The sequence below is a fragment of the Oryx dammah genome, unplaced genomic scaffold (assembly GCF_014754425.2).
Source record: "Oryx dammah isolate SB20612 unplaced genomic scaffold, SCBI_Odam_1.1 HiC_scaffold_16, whole genome shotgun sequence".
In the NCBI taxonomy this organism is placed as follows: domain Eukaryota; kingdom Metazoa; phylum Chordata; class Mammalia; order Artiodactyla; family Bovidae; genus Oryx; species Oryx dammah.
The window spans coordinates 54,102,533-54,119,272 of record NW_024070200.1 but is presented as its reverse complement, the minus strand read 5'-3'; positions in this window follow the sequence as shown (position 1 = coordinate 54,119,272).

Here is a 16,740-nt window from a genome sequence, read left to right as displayed (position 1 = left end):
ACCGTCTTTCTGTTCCATCAAGACAAAACTTCACACACAATTGCTGCCTGGGTGAGGACCGAGGCTGGGGCCGCTGGCTCTTGCAGTCATCACCTGAGGATGAGGGCATTTCTGAATCCAAACTCTGTCTTCTTTCTACCACCATTTATGTCACATTCTGAAACTTCTATCATTCAAGTAACTCCTTCAAGTTTTTTTTTTTTTTTTTTGCTACATCAGCATACCATCTGTGATATTCCTTACTACTTTTCTTAAAACAGGCTTGGTTCTTTTTCATAAGTTTGCTTTAAAATGAAGCTCGATAACCATTGGAAATAGGAAACCCATGTCTCTTGTCAAAATTGTGTTTGTTGTTAAAATACAATAAACAATGTTAGTTTTATCTAGACACAGATGCCTGCAAATGTACTAAGGCAGCTTCTGAAAAAGGAAGATTAGCAAGTGTTTGAAAGTGTCAAAGACACCCTGGCACCCAACAGAGACTCTCTATTCTATGCAGATGAATTGAAAGGAATTTGAAAGTTGACCAGTTTCCCCACTCTATGAATCCTGTTATTTAACAACATATCTGTGTATTGCATTTTAATAACCGACATGATTACCCAATAATCAAAGTAAATAACCAACTTTATTTCATCATTCTATTTGGGTAGCCCTAGCCCTAATGGCACATCACTCCAGTACCCTTGCCTGGAAAATCCCATGGATGGAGGAGCCTGGTAGGCTGCAGTCCATGGGGTCGCTAAGAGTCGGACATGACTGAGCGACTTCACTTTCACTTTTCGCTTTTCACTTTCATGCATTGGAGAAGGAAATGGCAACCCACTCCAGTGTTCTTGCCTGGAGAATCCCAGGGATGGCAGAGCCTGGTGGGCTGCCGTCTATGGGGTAGTACAGAGTCGGACGCGACTGAAGCGACTTAGCAGCAGCCCTAACATATAGATGTGAGAGTTGGACTGTGAAGAAGGCTGAGCACTGAAGAATTGATGCTTTTGAACTGTGGTGTTGGAGAAGACTCCTGAGAGTCTCTTGGACTGCAAGGAGATCCAACCAGTCCATTCTAAAGGAAATCAGTCCTGGGTGTTCATTGGAAGGACTGATGCTAAAGCTGAAACTCCAATACTTTGGCCACCTCATGTAAAGAGTTGACTCATTGGAAAATACTCTGATGCTGGGAGGGATTGGGGGCAGGAGGAGAAGGGGACGACAGAGGATGAGATGGCTGGATGGCATCATTGACTCAATGGACGTGAGTTTGAGTGAACCCTGGGAGTTGGTGATGGACAGGGAGGCCTGGCATGCTGCGATTCATGGGGTCGCAAAGAATCAGACGTGACTGAACTGAACTGAGCCCTAATGATAAAGAACCTTCCTGCAGTGCAGAAGACCGGGGTTCAATCCCTGAGTCAGGAAGATCCCCTGGAGTAGGGGATAGCTATCCACCCTGGAGAATTGCGTGGACAGAGGAGCCTGGTGGGCTATAGTCCATGGGGTCTCAGAGAGTCAGACATGACTGAGTGCCTAACACTTTCACACCTGACTGCATCTCATGTACCACTAGTGACCTGTTCCCTACTATTTGGGAGACAGTCTATCATAGTCTGCGGCCTTGCTTCGCCATCTTCATCCCTCCTCTTTAGCACTCAGGTAGTGAGAGCAACTGAGAAGATATTGACCTTGTTTGCTGTTATACATACAGGCCTGTTGTCTGATCAGTGATCAGACTACACATGCATTTCTTGAGCTCTTACTGTGATTCTAGAAGGTATTAGGCAGAGACCCCCCCTCGGTGTATTTAGGACCTAGGTGAAGAAAGAGGACCCAGCAACTGGAATAAAGAAGGGAAATGGGAGTGGGGTTGAAAGAGCAGCCTCTGCTCTTGCCTCCTGTCACTCAGAGGCTGTCCGAGGTATCGGGTGCATTTTGGCCCCTGGCTGGTGTCCAGGGGATGAGGGACAGAGACCTGCATTGCTACTTGGCTCCCCTGATGGATGACGGATTTTACACCCCGGTGAAGGCAGAGTCGAGAGCCCTCCACTGTTTGCTCATCCTCCCAGCCTCAGGGCTGCCAGCCAAGTCCTGAGGATGGAGATGCTGCCTTATGTTCTAAAAAGCCCTTTAATGACCAGCATAAGCTAGGGGACTTTATGAAAGGAGCAACGTGCTCAAGTCAAGGAGGCTGGCCTTTCAGACCCTGGGAGTGGGCTGTTGCTTCTGCCCTGAGTGAGCCAAGGCCTGGGGTGCCCTCTGTGCCTGGGAGGATGCAGTTCATACAGAGAGGCTGTCTGGAAGAGCAGTTTGATTGCAGGCAGGGGAACCCCTTTCAGTGCCCAACAGTGGGCTCTTGTCTAACACTCCCTCGGCAATGAATTGTCCGAGGAGACACGTACTGACAGAGCAAGAGGCTTTATTGGAAAGAGGCTCCCAGGTGGAGAGCAGGGGAGGAAGGGAACCCAGGAGGGCTGCTCTGCCATGTGGCCGGCAGTCTCAGGTTTTCCTGGGATGGGGTTAGTTTCCTGCTTGTCTCTGGCCCCCCCTTCTGACTCGGGGTCCTTCTTGCTCGTGCACTCATGGTTAGCCGAGATGGATTTCAGCAGGACGCATTCTGGCAGGTTGGTAGCACATACGGACTGACCTTTTGACCTGTGCTGAATTCTTTCTCTTGGTAGTGGCTTGTTAGTCCTGTGTTCTTTACCAGGACCTCCTGTAATAAAAGTTCATGCAGATGGCTACTGTGGTGCCTGGCCAGGGTGGGCGGTTTTGGTCAGTGTTTTCCCCTATCAGTGTCATTTGCTTAGTTTTAGAAGCTTCCACAGGCTGGTCCTTAGCTGCGACTGACTCCTTTATGCCGGCATTGGTTGGAAATACTATGTTCATGTCCAAGCGAGGCTTGCTTTTCAGAGGAGGAGGGTGGGATAGAGAAGTGAGTGCCCGGTGAAAAATGATGAAAATTTCAGGCTGTATCAGAGAGTTCTTCCTATCTGCCATCCGCAGGGACACAGGTACCCTTTTACCCTATTGTCATTCATCTTCTAAGGCTTGCTGAGAGCTGACCCAGTCATGCTCAGATGCCTTGCACGTCACCCACTGTGTGGACCCCCCTGAATGTACCCCTGCCTCCTACATGGGGCCATGGCCGTGTTCCCCTCTCTTGTCCCTGATCTGCTGTGTTTACTACATTCCCTCTGTCGTCAGTTGGATTAATAATCTCTCCCTCTTGTCCCCTGTCAAACACAGCTTTTAAATTATTTGGCAAAACCTGACCAGCTCAAAAGAGGTCTTCTCAGCTCTCTTTTTAGTGTTGTTTATTACCTTACTGGGTAAGGGGTGTGGGAGCTTCTTGTTGACCTGGATGGGGACTTAGGAAGACGTTCTGCATCTTTGTGGCTGGCACCTGCCTTGCACCCTGTCCCCAGATCGACTCCCCACCCCCAGTACTGACACCCCCCAGTCTGGTAAAAATAGCACAGATTCAGGAGCTAGAGAAGACAGTGGGAGATTCTGGGGCGAGGCAACCGCTCCAAACCTCACATTTCTTATATGTCACATAGATGTAGATGGACATTTCACAACTCAGCTGCACCGTGTGTGTGATTTAATCTTTCTAGAAGAATTTATGTTTTGAGTCCCTATTCTGCCCGGTAGAAGAAATGTACTGTCAAAAAAATTGGGATTTCTTGTCCTTTCCTCAGCTTTGCATTTATGTTCTGGGGGACTGAGCTAAAAATACCATCATTCCAGGGGCCCAATCACTCTTCAATGTCATTCGGGCATCTGCTGAGCTGTCCTCCCCGAGTGGGTCTCGGTTGTCTATCCAGGCAATTTCCAGAGACAGTCTCTTGTCCGGAGGGTCCCTCCATCTGGGGTGTTCTCCTCTCCTCCTCAGCACTTTTGGGAGCACAGGTATCATTCTGTGTTACTGCCTGAGGTTTCCTCCATCCCTCCACCCCTCCAGTGGTATGCTGGTAAATGTTTAACAACCACCTCTGGATGGAAAGTGGTCCTGATTTGCAGTGCTTGCCAACTTTGAGGGTGTAAATACTCCCACTATGGCAGATTTCAAGCTCCCAGTGATTTAACAGCCAGCTCACGAAATTCCTGGAGATGTATCGATCAATCCCAGCCAGCTCCAGCATGCCACTATGACACATCTTGTGACCAGGTCTCTGGAGATGAACGGCTTGCTTTCCACAGCACCTGCAGACAAGACAGAAGTCGTCTTGCCCTCATATCCCTGAAATGAATCTGAGTATTTCTACCTGCTCAGCTGCCCAGGGAGAGGAGGCAGGGCCGCTTTCGCGGGAGCCCCATTGTCCATGCTATCTCATTGCTGCTTTTGTGACTCCGTCTGCTTCCAGGCTAGGGCATATTTTTCTAGTTGGTGGGATGGCTTTGAGTTAGAGGTAGTGACTTCTGTTACTCAGTCCAGCTCTTAAGCTTGGGGGACTTCCATTGCCAAAGGGCCTTGGCTTTTGAAATGACTCTTTGTTCTCGGTTACCACATCCTTCCCCCCAAGCAACTTACAAAATAGCCTACCAGACTGAGAGGAGAAAAAAGGACCAAGAGAGAAAAGTAATGACAACAAGAAAAATTCATTAGTAACTCAATCCTAAATACTCGTTGGAAAGACTGATGCTGAAGCTCCAATACTTTGGCCACTTGGTTCAAAGAGCCAACTCATTTGGAAAAGATGCTGGGAAAGATTGAAGGCAGGAGGAGAAGGGGGCAACAGAGATGAGATGGTTGGATGGCATCATCATCTCAACGGACATGAGTTTGGGCAAGCTCCAGGAAATAGTGAAGGATAGGGAAGCCGGGCGGGCTGCAGTCCATGGGGCCGCAAAGAGTCGGACATGACTTAGCGACTGAATGACAGCGACATGTCAAAAGCACCATTCTGTTGCATCAATAGTAATACTTCACTACTGGGAGGAGTAAATAAGAAAATATATGGGAAGAGCATCAGGCTGAGTATGGTAGAGAAGAGATTCCACGACCTGGGTTACCCTTCTCTTTTCCCTCCAGCTGAAGGAATCACTGTTTCCACCGGCTTGTGTTCTGTTGAGTCAAGCACGGCTCCTACGAGCACAGCACACCACTGTCCCCTCCTTCACCCTGAAGATGTGCCACTGTTTGGTGGTCAGAACGGACATTGTGCTTTTCCACTTAGAAGTCAAGAAAGAAACACCCAGCTTCACAAAGTATTCACAGCATATACTTTAGCTCAAGGACTGGGAATTCCCTGGTGGTCCAGTTGTTAAGACTTTGCCTTCCAACACGGGGATGCCTGATCAGGGAGCCCAGATCCTACATGCCTCAAGGCCAAAAAACCAGGGCATAAACAAAAGAAGCAATATTGTAACAAATTCAGTAAGGACTTTAAAAATAGTCCACAGTAAAAAAAATTTTTTTAAAATAAAGAAGTTAAGGAGTAAATGACAATGTCATGGAGGGGTTAATACATGTTTAAGTTGTTTGAGACTCTATTTCAGCTCTCATTGAATCCTAGAGCGAGAGGCATGTTAGTGAGGCTCACGTTCATTTTAAGGGACTGCTGTGTCTTGCTTTGTGTTCTGGTTAACTGTGTTTTTGACCTCAACCTGCCTGCTAGATGCACATCCCTGAGGGCAGGACTAGCGTAGACTTGTTACTGCTTAGAAAATGGCTGCTGCATTATATTTTTTGATTCCCTGGTTTGATTATGGTTTACCCCCATAAGAAGTACCCACTCAAGAAAAAGATGGGAAAATGCATATCTCCTCAACCATATCTAGGTTTATTATTTCTATGGATTCTTGTCTGAATGACCTGTACTCATTCACTCGCTTGCTCAGGCACGTCCAACTCTTTGTGACCCCATGGACTGTAGCCCACCAGGGTCCTCTGTCCATGGGATTCTCCAGGCAAGACCACTGGAGTGGGTTGCCATTTCCTTCTCCAGGGGATCTTCCCAACCCAGGGATTGAACCTAGGTCTCCTGCATTGCAGGCAGATTCTTTCCCGTCTGAGCCATCAGGGATACCCTCAATCGTGAAGATGCCTTTCACATTCTACAGAAGTAGCCCTTGGAAGCCCACGGGGGCCTTCTTTACCCTAGCATGGGAAAGGAGTGCGATTTCAGTTTATCTCGTCCCTGAAGCACAGACACTCAGTGAGGCTTCTTTTGTTCCCAAAGAGATGGTGAGGAAGAAAGGTGGTCAGAGCGAACTGGAGATCATTGGCTGGCAGTGAATTCCACCACGTCAACATTCCTGTAGGATTTCGTGAGTGCCAGCTGACCACAGCCCTCCACAGGTCCTTGGGGAAAACAGCATGGCCAGGTTCTAGCCTGCAGATCAATCAAATGCAAGGCCAGGATGTTGGCATGAGGAAATAACCAAAGGGCCTCTCAGTATGAACTTCTTTTACTTGCAAGAAAAACGGAGCCAATATCTTTTCAGCTGTGAGGCATCTGGAGACTGGAATGGAAGAAGGAGGTTTTGTAAATTTTGCTGCAGATTCAGTTTTGAATCTCAATTTCTGTGCCTGGTGGCATAAAAATATGTTGCAAGATTAACAAGCAACATGTTTCTAGTTATTCTCCCCCTTCCATCCCCACCTTAAGAAAATGTTTAGTCCTTTCCCATTTAAACTAGCCTGTGAAGCAACTATTGCCTTAATAAAGTGTTGGTAGAGTTTAGAAAAGAGTGAAGAGTTTAAAAGTTGGGACTTCTGAGTATCAAAATTCAACACCCTGGATGATGATGACTGTCAGAAGCAATTTCTCCTCTCTCCCTCTCCACTAAATTAAAACCTTCTGACACAGAAGAGGGAAAGGAGAGAATCAGGGTGGGCAAGTCACCGAGATAAGCTCTGGTGTGGGTTCTAAGAAGGTATCCTGAGTTTCTGTCAATCATTCCAGGGTCGGGTCACATCATTATGGAGCCCCTAGGTAGGTTAGTGCAAACAGTATCAGATTTTATTTTTTTGGGCTCCAAAATCACTGCAGATGGTGATTGCAACCATGAAATTAAAAGACGCTTACTCCTTGGAAGAAAAGTTATGACCAACCTAGATAGCATATTGAAAAGCAGAGACATTACTTTGCCAAAAAAAGGTCCGTTTAGTCAAGGCTATGGTTTTCCCAGTGGTCATGTATGGATGTGAGAGTTGGACTGTGAAGAAGGCTGAGCGCCAAAGAATTGATGCGTTTGAACTGTGGTGTTGGAGAAGACTCCTGAGAGTCCCCTGGACTGCAAGGAGATCCAACCAGTCCATTCTAAAGGAGATCAGTCCTGGGTGTTCACAGGAAGGAATGATGCTAAAGCTGAAACTCCAGTACTTTGGCCACCTCATGTGAAGAGTTGACTCATTGGAAAAGACTCTGATGCTGGGAGGGATTGGGGGCAGGAGGAAAAGGGGACGACAGAGGATGGGATGGCTGGATGGCATCACCGACTCAATGAACATGAGTCTGAGTGAACTCCAGGAGTTGATGATGGACAGGGAGGCCTGGCATGCTGCGATTCATGGGGTCGCAAAGAGTCGGACACAACTGAGCAACTGAATTGAGGTAGGTTAGAGGATGCTTCAAGAGCAGTTGTGTCTTTCTGCTTGACTGAAGGCTGGGGGATTGGCAAGTGTGTGGAATCCGCTTGAGGCCAGTGTGGAATGGAAAGGAATAGGTTAGAAATGGCTGCTTGGCTTTTCTTTAGGCAGAAACATCCTGGAACAGTCTTAGAGTTTTATTGAGATCCTAGACTTTGAATCTAGAGTTTCTTAGAGCTTCCAGCAATGGTAGACAGCAGCTAAAATTCCTTAGAGCCCTGGAAAAGAGTGTGGAGGTAGCTGAGATAGAGCCAGCCTTGAAGAATCCAGAGATGGGGATATGGGGGATGAAAGATGACCTGATTTCAGTCTCTATATCTTGCCGCAGATGTTTTTTTCTTGTAGAAGACTAAGAAGTGGTGGCTGCAGTTTCTTGAAGAATCCAGACTGTATCTTTGCCCAGGGTCCCTTTCTAGCCCTTTGACTTGGGACCTTCTGCTGTAGAGTGTCCACCTCCTAGCCCCTTCACCTTCAGAAGGGGTGTAGTGTGATGTGGGTTTGCACTGTCCGGTTTAGTAGCCACTAGATGCAAGTGACTATTTAAGTTAATTATAATCAAATTCAAAGTTCAATTCCTCAGTTGCTCTAGCCGCATTTTGAGTGCTCAGAAGCTACATGTGCCAAGTGGCTACCACAATGAACAGGCCAGTGCAGAGCATATCCATCTTTGCTGGAAGTTCTATTGATCAGTGCTGTGGCCTTGCCAGTAATTCTAAGACACAGACCACTAGCCACCTTCTGCTTGCCTGATACCCGCATATCCATGCACCCACCACGAGTGAGTTGAGTCCAGAGACTGCTGCCTCCAGTTCCTGAGCTGGCATTTTCCTGGATGTGGCCATATGCAATTAGTGGTGGTTCTTTTGTTGACACTTCCTGGCCTCAACGTTACTCTCACCACCAGAGCCCAGAGAGCTATAAGTGACATGATGGCTTGTGTGGATGTCAATAGATCCTCCCAGGGGCTGGTTGTCCTAGTCCAACAGGAAGAGGAGGCTTTCCATTCAGAACACAGAGCTTCATCAATTCCCAGAAGCCACCATGCCCGTCAGAAGCATCAACTGACGTCAAGTGTCCTAAGACTGGAAAAGGAGAAGCCCGCACCCTCGAGTAGAGACGGAGTCGCAGGGTTTGGGGTTGGAACTCGAGCTCCACTCATTCTTGGCAGAGGCTTTGAATACCTCCTTCCTTCTCTGAAAAATGAGATAACTATACCTGCCTTCTAAAATTGAGTGTGGGGATAAATGTGAAATACCTAGGACAATGGCTACCATATAATTGAGCCTTGGTAAATAACAGCTGCTATTTTTAGTTCTCAGCTGCTCTCTGGGATAATCTGCTTTTTTTTTTAGGGTAGGGGAGAAAGAGGGAGGAAAAACAGCAGTGGCTCCCTGCTTCACGAGTCTCTCCATCTTGCCATCTGGCATAATGAGAAATCATCCTGCTTAATTTGTGAAAATTACTTCAAGCCTCTGGCTACACCTGGTTTACTCTGGTGGGTATTAGGCTTTTTTCAGGTGTGTTGGGGCCTTCAAGTGTCTGGAGGGGTGCATTTAAAAGCAATCTCTGGGGTCTACCTTGAGGGTCTTTTAGAGAAGGAATCCCAAATGTCTTTTCAGTAAGAGTTGAATATAGGGTACTGGGTACAATGGAATATTACTCAGCCATAAAAAGAATGAAATAATACTGTTTTCAGCAACATTGATGGACCTATCGATGATCATAAGTGAAGTAAGTCAGAGAGTGAAAGATAAATTTATATGATATCACTTATATATTGAATCTAAAAAATAGTACAAATGAACTTATTTACAAAGCAGAAACAGAATCACAGACATAGAAAACAAATTTATGGTTACCAACAGGAAAGGGGGAGGAGGGATAAATTGAGAGAATAGGATTAACAGCACACTACTATGTATAAAGTAGATAAACAGCAAGGATTCACTGTGTAGCACAGAGAACTATATTCAATATCTTGTAAACTATAATGGAAAAGAATAAAGAAGAATATCAGTATATACATATATTTATGTATAACTGAATCACTTTGCTGCTGCTGCTGCTAAGTCACTTCAGTCGTGTCCGACTCTGTGTGACCCCACAGATGGCAGCCCACCAGGCTCCACCGTCCCTGGGATTCTCCAGGCAAGAACACTGAAGTGGGTTGCCATTTCCTTCTCCAATGCATGAAAGTGAAAAGTGAAAGTGAAGTTGTTCAGTCGTGCCTGACCCTCAGCGACCCCATGGACTGCAGCCTACCAGGCTCCTCCATCCATGGGATTTTCCAGGCAAGAGTACTGGAGTAGGGTGCCATTGCCTTCTCCGATCACTTTGCTATATACCTGAAACTAACACAATGTTATAAATCAACTATATTTCAATTAAAAAAGAATTATCAGTCCAGGGTGACAGATTTAGATTAGGCTAAAAGGAGATGGGAGAATAAGACAGTTTCAGTTCTGGTCTTCCTCGTGTGATCTTAGGAGTGATTTGGTCAATGCTAGATGGGGTATATGGTTAGAGCAGCTCTGAGTATCAGACCTTGCACCTGATAATGTTGTCTACCTTTTTAGGCTACTAGAGAAGTAATTGACTTAATGCATCAAAAACATTTAATGTATTTTTATACATATAAGAAATTATCTTAAACACTATCAGGACTAAAGAATTAAAGAATATAGTGTCTGTAAGGAATATATCTCAGTAGAGGAATATAATATATGGACCATGATTAATACAGTGAGTATAAGTGGTGTGAGAGCAAAGGATTGTGGGATCTAGCAAGAAACCATCACTCCTGGTGAAGTAGTGGGGGAAACATAGATCAGTGGACTCTCCACTGACTTGCCACTGGACTGGTACCCTAAGCCTCTCCCAACCCAGCTTTTGCCTATGAGACCTCAGTGGAGGGGCCAACCTGGATTTGAAAGATGCCATGGTCATCCTGGAGATAACTGGAGTTGGCTAGACATCGCATGGGAACTACTATGTAAACTAGATATTGAGCCATTGGCAAAAAGTCAAGCTTAATGAACCAATCCTAGATAGCACTCTGGTTCTCTCTAATCTTTGTGCTTGATGTGGAAGGATGGATGAATTTAAACCAAGGGAAGCAGTTATAACAGGGATGTCAGGTCAAAGGAATTGAAGCTGAGGGCCCAACCATGTTCTCTGTGCAGGTCATAATGGGGAAAAGGTTAGAGATTGGCCAGGAACTAAATTCCTGATCACCAGGGACCTTAAGACCCAAATTCTGCTAGGTCGTGGTGCCTCCTTCATTTGTCTGCCCCACACGCCTTTATTTAGGGTAGGTGTTAAGAAGTGTAATTTATGGATTATGCTATATGAGCATTTAAAATTGTAGTAGACATTGGCAAAAATGTCTTCTGGAATGACCATACCAATTTATACTCCAGCCCATTGCCCTGTACCCTGACACAAAATGTTATCAAAAGAAATCTTTACCATCCTGATAGGTAAAAATGATTTTTAATTTTTAAAATATTTTTATTTTCTTAATTACTAGTGAGTTTGAATATTTACAGGACATTTGTGTTTCCTCTTTTGTGAACTTATTCATGTTGTTTGCTCTGTTTTCTATGGGATTTGCTGAGACAATGGCAACCCCTGGATTTGCATAATTCAGCAGTTCTTGTTGTTTCTCTTTTTTGTGTCAATATGGAGAAATTCATTATATGTTCTGACAGTAGTTCTTTGTCATTTATAGATATTTCAAATATTCTAGTCTCTTTAGATTTCATATATCATGTTTTAGATTATAGATACTTTAATTTTGAAATAGTCAATCTATCAATTCTTCTATTTACAGATTTTTGCATTTCAAATCTTTTTAGAAAATCCTGAAACCATGAATATGTCTTCTTCTTTTTCCTAAATCTTCATAGTTTTTAAACATTCTTAACTATGTAGACCGTGTAGGATGTGTACTCTTCACTGGTGAGAGGCCATGAGTCAAATTCATTTCCCAATTTTCTCCCCAACCCATTAGTTGAATAGTTTAGCCTTCCCCAGCAATTTTAAGTCTCTCATTCTAGTGTCTGTTTATAATTGTTCTTCTGTGTCTCCAATCTATTCATCTAGCCTTGTAAAAATGCCATCCCTTTAAAAATACTAGACTTTTATTAACAATGACTTTTTGAGAAGGCTACTCTTTAGATGCTGCAATTTTTAATTTTTATGTTCATAATTACTGTGCCTATTCTTGAGAATTTCCTTTTGAATTTTGTAATCAGTTTATGAATTTCCATAAAAACTCCTATTGAGATTTTCTTGGGCATTGTATTGCAATCATTACAGAAAAAAATAAATCACATTTTCCAAGTATTTAGTCATCCAATCTTGGAATACCGTAGGATTCTCTATTTTTCAAGTTGTTATCTGTGTCTTTGAAGATGACTTTACAGTTTTTCTTTAAATAATAGGCATTTCTGTTAGGCATTTTAATGAGTTATGTGTGTTGCTGTCATGAATGAAGTAGCATCATTATTACTCAGATTTTTATTAAGCCCAAAATAATGTTTGTAAACAAACTCAGTTGAGTATAGCCTTCTCTGTAGCTATGACTTAGCATTCTGCTCTTTTAGACATTTGAAAGCAGGTAGAATTTTTCTAATTCCTAAGCAAGTAGGAATTTTCTATTCATCAAGACTTGAGCAAAAGAACCATGTCTCTACACACAGTGTGTCCCAGAAAGAAGGCTGTGCAGACTTCTACCATTAAGGGATGATGTATCAGATGCGAATCTGAGCCTACATAGGCAAGAGAAGTGGTGAGCATCAACTTACCACATTACTAATATATGCACACAACTGTGGTGTTCTAATTGCCTTGACAAGCCATCTATTCACACTAAAAAACATGACCTTATATTTAAAAACAGGAAAAAGTATGTGAATCTTTCTAAAACCAAAAGTTTCAGGTAAATATTTAGAAAGACCATTAAATGTTCTTCCAAGGAGTTGAGGATAGTACCGATTTGTACTTTAGCTGCAGTCTTATCAGTTTAGATAATTTATGAACTTGGTTTGGTCTAAAGGTACATTTCAATGTATCTTGAAATTCTCAAAGCTAACCATGGTCTTGGGCTTCCCTGGTGGCTCAGACAGTAAAGAATCCACCTGCAATGTGGGAGACCTGGGTTCGACCCCTGGGTTGGGAAGATCCCCTGGAGGAGGGCATGACAACCCACTCCAGTATTCTTGCCTAGAGAATCCCCATGGACAGAGGAGCCTGGCGGGCTGCAGTACATCGGGATCGCAAAGAGTCAGACACAGCTGAGTGACTAAGCACATAACCATGGGCTAGAACCCAAGAGTCATTTTAAAGTGTGCAGTAGATATGGGACATATCTGTTTTTACTTCTGCAATAGCTTTGTGTGAAATTTTCTTTTTCATGTGCGAAAAGGTGAAAGTGAACTGTTCTTCCAGGCCAGTAAAAGCTTGTGATCCTCTCTGGCAGCCATCTTGGAATTCTTAGCAAGATGGTTTTAATTTTCCTCTACAACAGAGTGAAGTGAGCACTCCTGGGAAGATACCTTTCGTCTCCTGGATTTTTCTGGTAGTAAAGTAAAGCTTTATGCCTTTCTTATCTCTACCTCACAGAAGTATTTCAGGCACCTAAGAAGTATGCCAATGTAAAATGTAGACTGCTAATACTCATAAATAAAGAGTTGCATATACACTCATGTAACTAACAGATACCAAATATCTGGAGGTTTGGGGAGTGATAAACAGTAGGCAAAGATTTAGAAATAAAAAACAGACCTGTATTCATAAGAACACGTAGAGTATTTGTTAATCCCAAAAAGGGAAAGGAAAAAATCCTTTGTCATTCAGGATCCATAAATGTAGACCCTACTCATCACTTCTAGCTTGTTATGAAACTGAGAATTAAAGAGTTTGTAAACTCAATTTTTAAAGCTATTTTGAGCCAAGCTTGCATTTGACTATTTGATAACTTGGAGAGTTTAAAGACAAAAAATAATTTAAATTTGCAAAGTGATTATTTGGTATCACACTTTGCCTACTATATAAAATAAAACTCTCAAACATGGAAATGTATTATTCGCTTGAAATACTTGCAGAATTGACTTTACCATGAAATCCTATGTCTTTTATAGATCTCTTGATCTTTGTTTAAGAGTAGGATTGGTGTCTGTGTGGTTTATAAAACCATCTTAGTTGAAGCTCTCAGAAGTACATGATGTTTATATGGGTTGAATGCATGCTGATTTTTGGGAAGGCATTAATACATAATTTGAATTCAGAGTACAGGCTTTAAAAAAAATATGATCCAGCTTGGAGAAGCATTTCTGAAATACCTCTGGGGAATAAATTTCTTTTATTAATCCAATCAGCCATTGGATGTCATTCTTCCAATTTAATTATGTTTATCTACCAATGAGTGACTCTGCTTCTTAGGCATGTAATTTCAGTGGGTGCAAATGGTGATGGCAAATAATTGTCCTCAGGGAGATAATTGCTCTTGTAATTATTTGCCCATGCAAGTTAGCTCAGTTAAAAATTTAATCTTCTGTCAGGTGACCTGGCAATGCGAGAAAGTGAGTTTCCCATATCCTCAGCTAGAAGAGCTCTCGCATTTCATAGGCATTTTCTGGGGCCAAGCACAGCGTTAAGTGCTTTATATACGTTATTCCACTGAATCCCACCATCTTCCTATGAAGTGGGCTTGATTATCTTCATCTTATTTGTGAGAAACCTGCAGTCCTGTAGATGGCAAGTAGAGGAACCTAGCTTCAAACCCAGGCCAACAGGCTGGAATGAAATAAATCCTACTCTACAGGGTGTTTGCAAATAAATGAGGAGGCAGCATTTGTAAAGAATTTAGCCCAGTGCCTAGTGCATTGTTATCCTTATCGTCACATATGTTATAGAGATTTTACTTCTGTGCTCACAGCCTGCTTCCTTCCAGAAACCCATTCCAGCCGACAGGGCAAAACATTATTGCTGTTTAGTTGTTAAGCCATGTCCAACTCTTTTGCGATCCCATGGATTACATAGCCCACCATGCTCCTCTGTCCATGGGATTTCCCAGACAAGAACACTGGAGTGGGTTGCCATTTCCTTCTCCAGGGGATCTTCCCGACCCAGGGATCAAACCTGCATCTCCTGCATTGAAGATGGATTCTTTACTGCTGAGCCATTTGGGGAAGTCTACAAAAACCTCATGCCTGCATCCTAAATGTGAGACTGCTTCGGATGGCTTTGCACACCCCAAGTCCTTGGGAATTCCTTAACTGGCTGCCCTGGTCCTTAGGGATTCTCTCCTCTCTGAATCCCCATCACTGCCATGTCTCTGTTTCTTAATAATAGGGCCTGGATGTAGAGTATATTGCAAAGGTCTTTTGATTACATGGAGGCTTGTTTTCTTCAGATTGCAGATTTATTGTGTACAAGGCTTTCTTGGATCTCTCCACAGGGTCTTCTAGGGTACACGGCTCTATACCAGACCCTGGATCAATACTCTTTGATTAAGTGTGAAACCTGCAAGTCATTAACTACCTGAAGTCTAGGAGGTGCAGAGGGCTCAGATGCAAGGCAGCTGTTTGCATGAAAAGGTGGGCGACTTCTCTTGAGGACTGTCATACTCGTCGGTGCCACCTGTTGGTTGGCCTTCCTCTTTTGATGATCTTTGCATAATGTGGTGTGGCATGCCAAGAGAGCTCTGGGGGCTTTTCCCTCTTCAGAAAAGCAGGCACTGATAACTCCCTCCTTCCCCGTGCCCCATCTGTGCTCCTAGTGCACAGGACTGTGGAAGATGGGGAGTGGTTACCATTTTAGAGGGTGAACTGATGAACTGATGTGTGTTAAGAGTGACATTGACACTCTTTGGGGTTTTTTTGCTCCCAAATTCAGGGAATGGAGTCCCCAAAGCAATTGCTGGTGAAATTTGCAGTTATGTTAAGAAGGGGAAGCTGACATCTTGCTCCCTGGGGGCATGGCCTAGCCTCCTTGTTCTGCTGCTCTCAGAGCAGGCTGGACCAGAGCACAAGAGTACCCTGGAGTGATGGAGCCAGGGAGGAGGGAGACAAGGACATCTTTCAGAACCAACCGAGATCTGGGAATAGTGGCTCTGTTCCTACCTCATGCCTGAGCTTCAGCTAGTGGGGAAGGTGAGGTTGGGGGCTGTGGGTTTCCTAGGGAGGTGTAGAGCCTAGGGGAGCTCCTGGGATGGGCTGGGTTTCCTGGGGCCTGCCTGCTTCCACACCAGCACTTTTCAGAGGGCGCTTGGGCAGCAGGGAATCCAGTGATGGCAGCAAGCTTAGCCGCGGGCAGTCTGGTAAGCAAACCTCCCTTCTCTCTTCACTTTCACACCATGGTCTGGAGCTGAATTTGGGCAGAGAAGAGGAAGGTGGTGGGGGAGAGAGAGCAGACCAAGCTCCCCCTCCTTCTAGGCCCCCAGAGCCACAGGTCTGTCTGGTCTGCCCTTGTCAGGGAGGGCTTGAATGAAAGATATGCCAGGAATTCTCAGATGGCCAGGACCAGCTCTTAAGAAGTGAAGCAAAGCTATTTTAATGAGTAAGAATGACTCAAAAAAAATTAAAGAATTGACTGATTAAGTCATTTCATGAGCAGTATGCAGCAGGAGAGAGGGTTTTCCAAGAAGTACAGTGGTAGCAAATACTGGTAAATGGAAGTTGCTTCGTATTTAAATGGCTGAAGACAAGACTTCTCTGTGAAATTCATCACTTCTTGAGCTCCACCAGGGATGGATGTGGGGCTGTGCCTGTAGTGAATTCTCACAATGTCTCTGCAAGGAGGCTGAAACCTTTCCATCTCAGAGCCACATGGGGCCGAGGTTCAGAGTGGTGACCTGATTTGCTAACCTGACAAGGGGAGCAAGAAGCTGAGCTGAGCTGCAGACCTGCTGCTTGCTCTTTCCACCAAGCCATCTTGGCTTCCTACTGCCCCCAGCTGTACAGCGCCTACTATGTGCAGGGGAACCTCGTGGAGTCCTATCCGTACTAAATGAAAATCATGGCCTTGCTTTAAACCTAACATGCGTCAGTTCGAAATATGGAGTGGATGGAGGGACACCAGTCATCTCCCCCAGAGCTCATATTCCCAAGAAGTGCAGGATGCCCTGAAGGACAGGGAGGGGCCAAGTC